Raw genomic sequence first — 12,835 nt, 5'->3', positions numbered from 1 at the left:
AATTCAGAGAATTTTATGATCCTAGAATATGCCAGGATTATAAGCAATTATGTGACACCACTACTTCGAATATTTTGAAGCCACGGACTACACTAATACTGTTCTATGTCACTAACACGTGTGTCGTGCATCGTTTTCAATTATCGATATGCAAAGTCAGAAAATCAATTATCTGAATTGAATGAGGCACAACTTTTTACATATACATGACATATGTTTTTTAACTACTACCAAATCAACAAGGTGAACTATACATCATAACTGGGACGCCTCCTATGCATGCTTCAACTACACAATGGAAAGTATAAATGTTGACAAATGAACATAGCTAGTCTGCATCCTGCCATGTGCTAACTGATATATTGAGCTTGCTATGTTGTGTTAAAATAAAATAAGTCGGTCTTTTCTCGGTCCCGCAAAAGGCCACTCTTTTTCCTTTCTCAAACAAGTTTGTGACAGGACTATGATTGCACTTCACATACACCAAGTAACAAAGAAATAGTTTCAAATTAGAAAAACAGAGATTAGTAAGAAGGATATATTTCTCATTGTGCATATGGCTAAGCATCATAAATCAAAGAATTGAATTTCAAGATGCAACTTTTATCACCGTCAGGTATGAGTATCAATGCGCAGGTAAGCACTGCAGGTTTTAACATGATTCATGCACACTAATTAGACATTTTTTAGATGCTCCGTACCGAAGCATGTTGTACTAAAGCAGTACTTTCTTTTGATGTATACTTATTTGCTACTCCAACTTGCAGTACTGAAGCATGTACCACACTAATTTGACATCTTTTTAGATGGTCAGTTCCTTCTGACTTGCACATAGACATGGTGTCATTTATGTCAGAATAATGTACACGGCAACTGACCAAGTATAAGTCTAGAGTAATAGGACTATAAGTAGTCGAGCAACTGACTGAGTATAATATTCAAACGTTGCAGACTTGGTTTGCCTACAAAAAAGACAGAGTAAATCATATATAAATGCCAATTGCATAATTTATTCCAAATTAATAATTACAAGATGCAACAATAGATATAACCTTACATGGCGGCGGAGCTCCCTGCTCCTCTCCACCATGCATGGCGGCGGGGCTCCTTGGAGCCGACGAGTGTGAGGGAGGAGCTTCCTGCTCCTCTCCTCTGTTTTTGTGGGTGAGACCGCGAGACGAACCAGTACATTTTGAAGAGGGTGAGCATTTCCCTACTTTTCTCATAGTAGTATTGAATAACAGGTGGAATTCATACCTGAAAAACATCAAACTGCCACCGAATGGTGTCCATGTGTCATCATCTAATCCCCGAAGACAACGAAATTGCGTGACATGCAGGTCCAGTGCCACCAGCGCATCGATGTTACCCACCACCCTGCAGTCTGCCGCCGGGAACGCCTTCCGTGCTCCACACCTTCGATAGCAGCGCCGGCCCGTGGAGTCTGGTTGCGGAGGAGGCGCCGTTGTCGTCGAGGTGGAGGAGGTCGGCGAGGATTTCTTGCGTGAGGTGGAACAGGAGCTTCCGGTTCCACCGGTGCCAGAGCGGGCCTTGGCGCCGGTCGTCAGAGTCGTCCGCGGGGAGGTCCAGCTCCAGGAGGTGGAATGCGATCGGGTCCACCGGGGATGACATGGAGTGGCCCTTGAACGGCCAGTTCGACGGCGGCATTGCGCGCATGAACCCGTCGCGCTCTACCAACGTCTGCATGTAACCATATTTGGGGTCGTCCTCCAGCGACGACGACGATGACGACGTGGACGCGACGGCGGGGAGTAATCTGCGGCGGTCGTGCTGGTCGACCACGTGCGCGTGCGAGCTCACAGCCGGCGCGTGGCTGCGAGTGCGGAGGGAGACGACGGTGGTGCCGCCTTTCCAATCGTTGTCTCAGCTGGTGGCTTCTTGACCCGCGTCGCGAAGAGCTCGCACCCGTCCGGTAGTCTCTTGCACCGGACGGCCTGCGGCGATAGCAGAGCTGCTCTGGTCGACGTGGTTGGAATTGGATCCTGAAGATATAGCTTCACTTAGCAGTCATAATGACTGTTCATGTCCGTAAGACACTTGTCAAATGTTAACTATCTAACATGAGCTAAAATAGTGTTCTACACGTAGAAATCACACTGTGAATTAATTTAACAAAATAGCAACCTTATAAATGGCAGTGCACCCACAAGATTGCTAGAAAATGATGCATATTCAAAAATATACAGAGGTAAAAGGCAAGGGAAGAAGTATCACCTTAGCTGTGCTAATACTATCATCCAGTTTTAATGATCTGCACTGAGCTGTATCAGTTATCTCCACAAGCTTCCAAACCTTTGACTTATCCATTGACTCGTCAGCTATTCCATGTTTTACATAAACCAAGCTTCTCTTGTCCCCATTCTATCAATAAAAGTACAGAGTAAGATCAAGTTAGTTGGGATCGCAATATAAATTGTTTTAATATTGAACTGGTTTTAATATTGAACCAGTACTCTAATACAATGGGTTGCTCTAACAATACGCAACCATGTATGCATATGATTAAAGCACATGAGAGAAATACCTCCATTGTCTTCCGCTTAGAGACGGTTACACTAAAACAATATACTCTCTAATAGAAACCTTCTCACTTTTGTAACATATCTCATTCTTATATTACGTCAACAATATAATGGACATGTGAGAAAGGGAATCAATAGAAAATACACTACAACAAGCAGGTTACTCATACAACCGAAACTGAAGTACATCTACTCGGTGATGCTTGATTTGGGACAAAGCTTTTGCTCCCCCAAATACTTCCATTGAGTCTCAACTTCATCTAATCAATACCAAAGCCTGCTCCAGTCTTAATGTTATGGCCACCACCGTGGAAAAATTGGTCAATCAAGTGTTAAGAAATAACAATCATTATTTATTAATATCACAATGATCTATACAAACTTGAATACAAGTGGAGCTACACAAACCCAGCACAAGGTGGACTAATTTTAGGTACTGCTACGCCTACGTTCCCTGGTAGCATTTTGGTCCTCCATACTCCATTCTCAGTGAAATGAAGAGGCATCGAAATGTGAAGAGACACATAAAAACTAAGAGCTACTAGCAATATGGTAATGTTGCATTGCAAGAGGACACAACCGAGCATTAAAAGAAAACAGTGAACACAACCCTAAAATCGTTCTGCACTTGCATGAAAATTTGAGGTATCACCAAGAAGATCTTTCATGTTCAAAAACATGAATAAAGCCAAATATTAGGAAATGAAAATCACTAAAATATAATAATGAATTCTTTTGCCTGAAATTCCCCTTAAAACTATTAAAAACTCACAAAGTGTATATACATGCAGTGAAGGAATTTACATCCTGGAAAACCAATAACTAAATAATAGTACTGAGTAACCTTGTGATGCTTTTACATAGAAGACCATAAGAGGATTTAGAATGGTTACTTCTTTTTCATCATAGCTTCTAAAAAAAGTATAAGAAAGAGTTAAACCAGAGAAACGCACTAGAATTTTTTTGGGTCAATTTTCAGAAATTGACCAGTACGTGGAAGGGATTTTGGATTTTTGAAAAGTTTATACTGAAAACCATCATTGGTCTGTGGAAAAAAAACTATTAATGGCATGAATCAAGAGGCCATCAAAACTGTGAAGTATTCAATGCCACTATTAGAAAAGAAATTACATTAGATAGTACTCCTCTGTAAAAAAATATAAGACCTTTTAGATCAGTGATCTAAAAGGTCTTATATTTCTTTACACAAGGAGTACATCAGAAAAAAAGAGTAGTTGAAGCAGTCCATTTTCCGGATGATCTTTCCTGCATTCCTGCAGTAATACATCATGAACAGTGACTGTAGATTTCAATAACAAAGGAGAGAAAGAGTAAATGTGAAAGGTAATGTATGAGAACGTCATGTAGTACTTACATTTTCCGTAAACATGTTTTAAGATTGTACGGTCAACCATGCCAACGACATTGCAACATGATCTAATGTCTCCTCTCACCTACTAAATTCAGCAAGCATAAGTATCTGTATTGGTGCTGTTAGTATGCATGACATGGCATGTTTATTGCCCGTATGGACAAACAGCAGAGACCATGCTGGAAACTGATGTGGAGACATTCTACAAGAACCTGGTGACATTCTATTGTTCAAGATCAAATCCTCCTCACCCGATTTGTTAACGTGATTAAAAATGCCAGTCTGCACTATGCATCAACATTATGTCATTACCGAACATGTGATGGATGCCTAGAAGGACAAGGATTGAGGAAAAACATGAGATGGAATACGGTGTTTGCCTATTGCTTAAAACTATCCCAGCAATTTCAGAAAACAGATCGTGAGCATCTTGTACAATCTAAAACGATCAATTAAAATACAAGAAATGCAGAGACGAAAATTACTGACCTTTTAGGTAGGCCAGCGGCTGCTCGCTGTTCTATTTATATATTTTTTCATTTTCGGTTGTTCGTCCAGAAAAATATATAAATAGAACAACCGAAAATAAAAAAATATATAAAATCGATGGGATGTGGGAGGTGGGATCGAGGACGAAAAAAAACCGTCTCTGCTGGGACGAAAATTGACCGGCGGAGACTACCAATTGAGACATTAGGAGTAGAGATTCGGCCACGCGCACTTTGGCCAACGAAGCGAGCCCATTTAATATTGCACACGCAGTTGAGAAGACCTTATTAGTCGCGCAGAACGCTAAATAGCAGAAGCTTCCCATAGGGCGCCTGAGAATGGCCCGGCCCGTTTCTCATTTTCGGTTGTTCTATTTATATATTTTTTCTGTTCCTTTCTCTTTCTCTTTTATATTTCCTTTTACCTTATTTATTCTTTATTTTTTATATATTTCTTAAGTAAAAATTTAAAAAATATTTAGATTTTTCTCTAATATTAAAACATTGTCGGAATTTCAAAATCTTGATCCTGTTTTGGAAAGTGTTCAAAATTTATAAAAAATCCCGTTTCAGAGTTTTCTCAACTTTCAAAAAATGTGTTTCTTTTTAAATAAACTTTCGCATTTTAAAAAAACTGTTTGTGTTTTTCAGAAAAAATTCGAGATTGTTTTTACAAAAATTAACATATTATAAAATGATCCATATTTTAAAATATACTTCTTTTAGTGAAATGTTCAAAAAACCAACATAATTTTTGCGTCTAAGAAAACATTTTCTAAAATTCTTTTGAATGTTTCCCTTTAAAAAATAATTGGGCCACATGCGCCCTGGCCCAACGAAGCCAGCCCATTTAATATTGCCTATGCAGTTGGGAAGGTCTTATTTGTCGCATGGAACGCTAAATAGAAGAAGCTTCCCAAAGGGCGCCTAAGAATGGGCCGGTCCGTTTCTCATTTTCGGTTGTTCTATTTATATTTTTTTCTGTTCCTTTCTCTTTCTCTTTTATATTTCCTTTTCCTTTACTTAATCTTTCTTTTTTATTTTCTTGTGAATTAAAATTTTACAAAAGTATTGAGAGTTTTTTCTCAGGGGCAGCTAAGTTGGTATGGAAGAACGGCTGCGCCACGGGAAATCCTTCTCTATACGAGTTCTCGTACGAGGTTTTTGAACAGAACTTCGATAGGCGAGAGGTGTAAGCACCGCGAAGTGTGAAGCGATCTCGTACTAAACGAATGGAAATTGACAACAATAAAAAGAACCTCTATGAAATTACGTCGATACCTCCACATATTATGGGTAACGTAGGAGACAAATATTAAAAAAATGGTCAGAATTTCAAAATATTGTCCCTATTTGAAAAAATGTTCGACAGTTATAATAATTCCCGTTTCAAAATTTTCTGAACATTCAAAAAAGGTGTTCTCTTTTTAAATAAATGTTCGCATTTTTGAAAAAGTTTGTGTTTAAAAAAAAGAGATTTGTTTACAAAAATGAATATATTATAAAATGTTCCATATTTTAAAATATTTTTCTTGAGTGAAATGCTCAAAATCCATAATAATTTTTGCGTCTAAGAAAACATTTTCTAAATTTTTGTTGAATGTTTCCCCATCAAAAAAATTAAAAGTACAAAAAATATTTGTAAATATATTTTGTGAATTTCAAAAAACTATTCATGTTTCTAATTTTTTCGTGTTTTTCTAAAAAATATTTTTTTTTAAATCAATTATCTTTCCCGTTGCTTCTCGCAAGAAAATCTCTCTCCTATTGCAACGCACGGTCATATGTGCTAGTATATTTCTATTTTAATGTTCATTATGCCTCAGTTGCACTAGGGCCTCCATAATAATAGGGCCGACCCTGAGGGAGGCGGCGCTTGCGCACGTTCTAGATCGGCGGCGCTTGCGCGTGTCCGGCGTTTGCGTTGCATGCACACATACACTCTCCATGCAGCGATGAGGAGAGCCGCAGCTATGCCGCATCCGCTGACGATGAACGAGACTTCGTCTTTCGTCACCATCGTCGGCAGAAATGGCGAGCGAGGAGGGATATGTGTTGGTTTGCTGGGTTGGCGAGCAAGAAGGGAAGGGATGCGTGGGTCTACTGGGATAGTGAGCAAGGATGCGGTGTATGCTGGTATATAAGGATGGCAGGATGGCGAGCGAGAGTGTGTGTGTGGCACATGGGCTGTCGCAAAGTCTGTTAGAAATTAATTAGTGTGTGGATAATCTCCACGTTGTAGTAGGGAGGCAGTTGGCAATTGCTAACCATCACGTCTCTTCCCTCCCGCCTCTCCGAAGTATTTTGTCTGTTGGACACATCCCCTCAAGGGGTATATATCGTACAGATTATCATCAATAAAGGAATGGCTTGATTCATTTGTTATTTGTCGATTTCTCTCTTGATCTTTGTTCTTAACACGTTATCAGCACTTCGCTCTACCGGCGGAGCAATTCGCACGAGGGGAAACCAAGGATGCATGCACGCTGGAATCGGCGGCGGCTAGCGCCTGCGGCTCGGCAACAAGGCATCACCACGCGGAAGACGATGGCCGGAAGAACCCTCTGGCACGCAAGTCTTTGTGGCGAGTGCCTAAACCCGGCGACACCTTAGGCCACCGGCGCACAACGCGGCACAGCCTAGTCCCCTGGACGAATGCGGCGGTTGCGCATGACTCAAACCCAAAGGAACTAAAGCGAGGAGATCCCTCTCGACTGTGCTCTCGGCATGGACATGCATGTCCGTTCATGGATAAATTGATCAGGAGATTTCTTATTTGACGTTGTTCTCTTCTGATCTAACAATCAACAATCTCACAATTGCTTGTTTCTCTCTTTGTATAATCTACGAATTCATGTGGATTGATCGGAACCTGTACAAGAAGAGAAAAGATGCAACGGGGTGGTGTTCTGGGCGTTGAACTCAGCAACAACGCCATTCATGGCAAGGACGATCATGCATATGAGAATCACTCCAATCAAGTCGGAGACACGCATAAGAAGAATGCATCAAGCAAGTACTGTGAACTTGATGGACCACAGTTCACGGGTAAGTTGAAGGGCAGCGGTGGTCAAATCAATTACTGCGAACTTGATGCATGTGTATATGAAAGTATTTAGTGCAAGGCATCCATTTGTATTCTGATTTTAGTCAAATCAATGTTAGATAATGTAGGACTCTTTTAACAAGGGTGGTACGCATGCATGCAGCACCTCTCCTCTCTCTCTCTCTCCCCAACATATTCATGCATTTTATCTTTGTTTTAAATTGTAGATGCCCAATATCTTCAACAGCAATTTTCTATTATTAATTTTTATATATATTCAAATTCTTGAACACATGATCTTCAGAACAAGACCAATCTTGAATATATTTAAACTAGTTTAATTTTTGCTATTTCAATCATACCAAAATCATACCAAGATCTGAGACGCGGCTACGGCAGATCTCGTGCGGGTGCCCTGGCTTGGCGTGTGTGCGGCCTTGCGTTAGTGGCGCAACGATGTGGTCTCCTCTACCGTCAACAGGCCACCCCGACGGCGCGACGGGATCCTAGCGGTAGTAGCACCGTCACGACTTTGGTTGTGTGTTGTTCCTCCTGCGACGGATCGGCCGCTCCCATGGGGCACGATGGAAGAAGGTGGTGGAGGATCCGGTGGTTTGGCACTTGGCAGGTGTCGGATGCAATTCAGCTAGCGAAAGCTTGGTTCACCCTTGCCCGGAACCATTGACGGCGTTGCCCGCGGGCATCATTACCTCGTTGGAGGAGTCGTGGGGCTGTCTTTGCTCCCTGTGTGCTCCGGAGGAAACTCCAGATTCAGACTTCTCGGATCAGAGGATGGTGGCATGCTGCCCCCCCCTCTTGGGGCATCTTCTTTCGAGTCGTACATTGGCCGAAGGGACCAGTGGATGGCTTCGATGGAGGGCGCTGGTGTCTGTTTGTTCTCGCACGGTGGCCAAGGTGGAGCGGTGTAGCTTCTAGCGCATCGACATCGGTGAGGGAGGCATGTTGATGGACGCTCGCGGAATGGTGGCGTTATCTGGCGTCGTGGTGGCGGCACATTCTAGGGGGTGCACATGCGATGTGCACTGAGGGTCTGCTACACCGTTTGGTGCTCTCGACTCGGCGTAGGTTGGCTTGGTGAGGCCATCAGATTTGATGGTGGGCGTTGGTGCGTCAGTGCACATCATCAAACTTGTAGGGGTAGCGACAGAGATCGTCAAAAAATGAATTTGGGTTGATACATGTATTTGTTTTATCAGACTGTTGAATAATGTAATAAAAATAATTGTGTACATAGCTTGATGTAGTGACCCGGTGTAATTCCCTTTTTCGAAGAAATGCAGTCTTCCTCTACAATCAAATTGCGGTGCAAGCAATGGAGGATGCACGAACAGTGCCTCCGCTGATCTGTCCACCGGTAAACTAGCTCGATAACCTGCTAAGTGATCTCAAGCTTGATTGCTTGCAACAAGGATGTTGGAGCTACCCTCCAGCGACGAAAGCCGGGCAGCCTTAAGCGACATGAACGCCTGGCAGAAGGCAGTTTAGCTACACTTCAGTCGACTAATCGGACTTTAGGTCAGTCGATTTTCAGCGGGGGCTCGCCGGAGGGAAGGAAGAACCAGCCGCAGCGGAGGAGGCTCGCCGGAGAGGCTACCCCAGTATCTATCTTAGGGTTCAGGGTGGGGGCGGTGGTGGCCGGAGGTGGTGGGGCGGTGGCGTGGGGATTCGCCGGAGAAAAAGCTCAGCGCGGCGGGCCTACAGGGATGGTCGGGGCGGCGGAGGACTGGTGGTGGAGAGTGGTTCCGGGGAGGGCGGGGCGGCGCGGGAGGGCGGGGCGGCGCGGGAGCGCCGCCGGCTGCGGGCGGCGGTGGCCGGTGGTCCGGGCGGTGGTGGCTGGCGGCTCAAGGAGAGATGGAGGTTGAAGAAGCATCCTGGGCCTTTGATTTCGCATCCAATGGTTGAGAAATCGACTGACCACAAATGAAAAAGTCAGCTGACTGATTTCTAGCCATTCCCGACGGAAGGAGACAAACTCGATATGAATTTGAGCACACGAGTATTTGTGGCGCCATACGTACCGACGACGTAAGCCGTTATCTTCTCCTCACTTTGTTCCGACTTACACGAAGATACATGGGAGACTACACACGCCTAAAGAATAACTCCCGCTATTACTCCTCAGCCACCTAGAACTACATCTTCTCTGCTTAAATAGCACACGCATGGGCACGGCACGTTCCAGCCGGCACAAGACAGCACGGGCACGACACTTGAGAATATTCTTTGGCTCCCCTTGTGTCGAATCAATAAATTTAGGTTGAATACTCTACCCTCGAAAACTATTGCGATCCCCTATACTTGTGGGTTATCAAGACCATTTTATGGCGCCGTTGCCGGGGAGCATAGCTCTATTCTCTGAGTCACTTGAGATTTATATCTGTTGATCACTATGAGGAATTTGAAAGATCAAAGAACCAATATTTTTTTCCTCTACTACGAGGGGAGGTAAGGAGCTGCCATCTAGCTCTGCACTTGATTCACCTTCTGTTTTGAGTAAGCTTGCGACACCTACACCTGCTATTAATTCTGATATGTCGCATGTTATTGATGATGACACTTCTGGTATGCATGATGCTTATGATGAAACTACTTCTTTGCTTGATAATACTGTGCCACTAGGTGAATTTCTTGATGAACAAATTGCTAAGGTTAGAGAGAATGAAATTACTGAAACTGATGATATTATTGAAACTGAAGATTATGATTCCCACCCTAGATATGAATTGTCTATTGTACCTGAGGGTTATATTATGGATGAACAAACTGCTAGAGACTTTTTTGCTTGCAATGATGGATGATCTTAAGAAACTGTTAGCTAAGCTGAAAGAAAAGTCTTTGAATGCTAGAATGCAATATGATCCTAAGTTTGCTACTTCACCTATCTTTGTTACCGATAAGGATTATGACTTAATTACTTTGTTGAGTCTGTTCCTTTTTATGTTTATGAATCTGAAACTGCTGTGGCACATCTTACTAAATTGAATGATATAGCTACCCTATTTGCTCATGAGGAAAAAAATTCGCTATTACTATATTCTTAAGTTGTTTCCTTTCTCATTAAAGGGTGATGCTAAGTTATGGTTTAATTCTCTTGCTTCTGGTTGTGTGCGTAGTCCCCAGGATATGATTTATTACTTCTCTCAAAAATATTTCCCTGCTCATAAAAAACAAGCTGCCTTAAGGGAAATATTTAACTTTGTGCAAATTGAAGAAGAGAGTCGCCCACAAGCTTGGGGGAGGCTTCTCCAATTACTTAATGCTTTGCCTGATCATCCTCTCAAGAAAAATGAAATACTTGATATCTTTTATAATGGACTAACCGATGCTTCTAGGGACCACCTAGATAGTTGTTGGTTGTGTTTTCAGGTAAAGAACTGTTGAGCAAGCTGAATTGTTATTGAATAATTGTAGGATCGAAAGTATGTCTAGGGGGGGGGGGTGATTAGACTACTTGACCAAATAAAAATCTAGCCTTCTCCCAATTTTAATTCTTGGCAGATTTTAGCAACTTAGCACAAGTCAAGCAACCAACCTACACATGCAATTCTAAGAGTATCGCAGCAGAATGTAAAACAATTGCATATGAAGGTAAAGGGAGGAGTTTGGAGGGAGCAAACGCAATGTAGACACAGAGATTTTTTATCCGTGGTTCCGATAGGTGGTGCTATCGTAGATCCACGTTGATGGAGACTTCAACCCACGAAGGGTAACGGTTGCGCGAGTCCACGGAGGGCTCCACCCATGAAGGGTCCACGAAGAAGCAACCTTGTCTATCCCACCATGGCCGTCGCCCACGAAGGACTTGCCTCACTCGGGTAGATCTTCACGAAGTAGGCGATCTCCTTGCCCTTACAAACTCCTTGGTTCAACTCCACAATCTTGACGGAGGCTCCCAAGTGACACCTAGCCAATCTAGCAGACACCACTCTCCAAGAGGTAATAGATGGTGTGTTGATGATGAACTCCTTGCTCTTGTGCTTCAAATGATTGTCTCCCCAACACTCAACTCTCTCCCATAGGATTGGATTTGGTAGAAAGATGATTTGAGTGGAAAGCAACTTGGGGATGGATAGAGATCAAGATTTATATGGTTGGAATGGAATATCTTGACCTCAACACAAGTGTAGGTGGTTCTCTCTCAGAAATTGTATGTTGGAAGTGTAGGCATGTTCTGATGGCTCTCTCCACGAATGAAGAGTGGGTGGAGGGGTATATATAGCCTCCACACAAAATCTAACCGTTACACACAAATCACCAAACTCGGTGGGACCAAATCAGAAAACTCGTTCGGACCGATTTGGTTCATAATGTGACCGTTAGGATTTTCGGTGGGACCGACATGTCAACTCGGTGGGACCGATGTCATTAGGGTTAGGGCATAATGTAATCTCGGTGAGACCGATTGCACAAACTCGGTTGGACCGATTTTGGTAATAAGCTAACCAGAGAGTTGGTCAGGCAAACTCGGTGGGACCGATTCGCTCATCTCGGTTGGACCGAAACGTTACGAAGGGGAAACATAGAGTTTGCATTGCAATCTCGGTGGGACCGATCGCTCATCTCGGTTGGACCGAAACGTTACGAAGGGAAACATAGAGATTACAATGCCATCTCGGTGAGACCGAAAAGACTAGGGTTTGTGGCAGTGGCTATGTCAAGTGAACTCGGTGGCGCCGGATAGATGAAATCGGTGGGGCCGAGTTTGACTTTTGGTTTGGGACATAAGTGGATATGAGAAAGTTGTTGAGGGTTTTTGGAGCATATCACTAAGCATTTTGAGCAAGAAACTCATTAAGCAACACCTCACCCCCTCTTAATAGTATTGGTTTTTCCTATGGACTCAATGTGATCTTGGATCACGAAAAATAAAATGTAGAGTCTTGTGCTTTGAGCTTGAGCCAATCCTTTTGTCCTTAGCATTTTGAGGGTCCACTTTCTTAACCCATGCCATGCCAATCATTGAGCTTTCCTGAAATATTTATCTTAAAATAGCATTAGCTCAATGAGCTATATGTTGTTAGGAATTACCAAAACCACCCAGGGATAGTTGCACTTTCAATCTCCCCCTTTTTGGTAATTGATGACAACATATAGATCAAAGCTTCGACAAATGATCATAAGATTGAAAAACATCGTCTCTTTGAGAAGTATGTGATAAGCAAGAGCTCCCCCTAAATGCATTTGAATGCAAATGCACAATCGATTAGGATCATGGGTTACTCTTCCATGTCACATACATCTTGGTGGAGCGCTCAAAATGATAGAAATTGAAAGCATGCACTCATCACCAAGCAAGTGAATGATCATATATAAGATATAAAAGATAGTATCAACCAACAAGCATTAAGGGTAGCATATGATCAAA

At 42.8% G+C, this 12,835-nt stretch overlaps 1 pseudogene; it reads right to left on the bottom strand.

The window, feature by feature from the left end:
- Positions 1 to 938: 938 nt before the first annotated feature.
- LOC123160601 (uncharacterized) lies at positions 939 to 1,677 on the bottom strand (annotated as a pseudogene).
- Between the last annotated feature and the right edge of the window lie 11,158 nt (positions 1,678 to 12,835).

The sequence above is a fragment of the Triticum aestivum genome, chromosome 1D (assembly GCF_018294505.1).
Source record: "Triticum aestivum cultivar Chinese Spring chromosome 1D, IWGSC CS RefSeq v2.1, whole genome shotgun sequence".
NCBI lineage: Eukaryota > Viridiplantae > Streptophyta > Magnoliopsida > Poales > Poaceae > Triticum > Triticum aestivum.
Note: the sequence above shows the minus strand (reverse complement) of the source record. Positions and strands in the feature narration are given on the sequence as shown.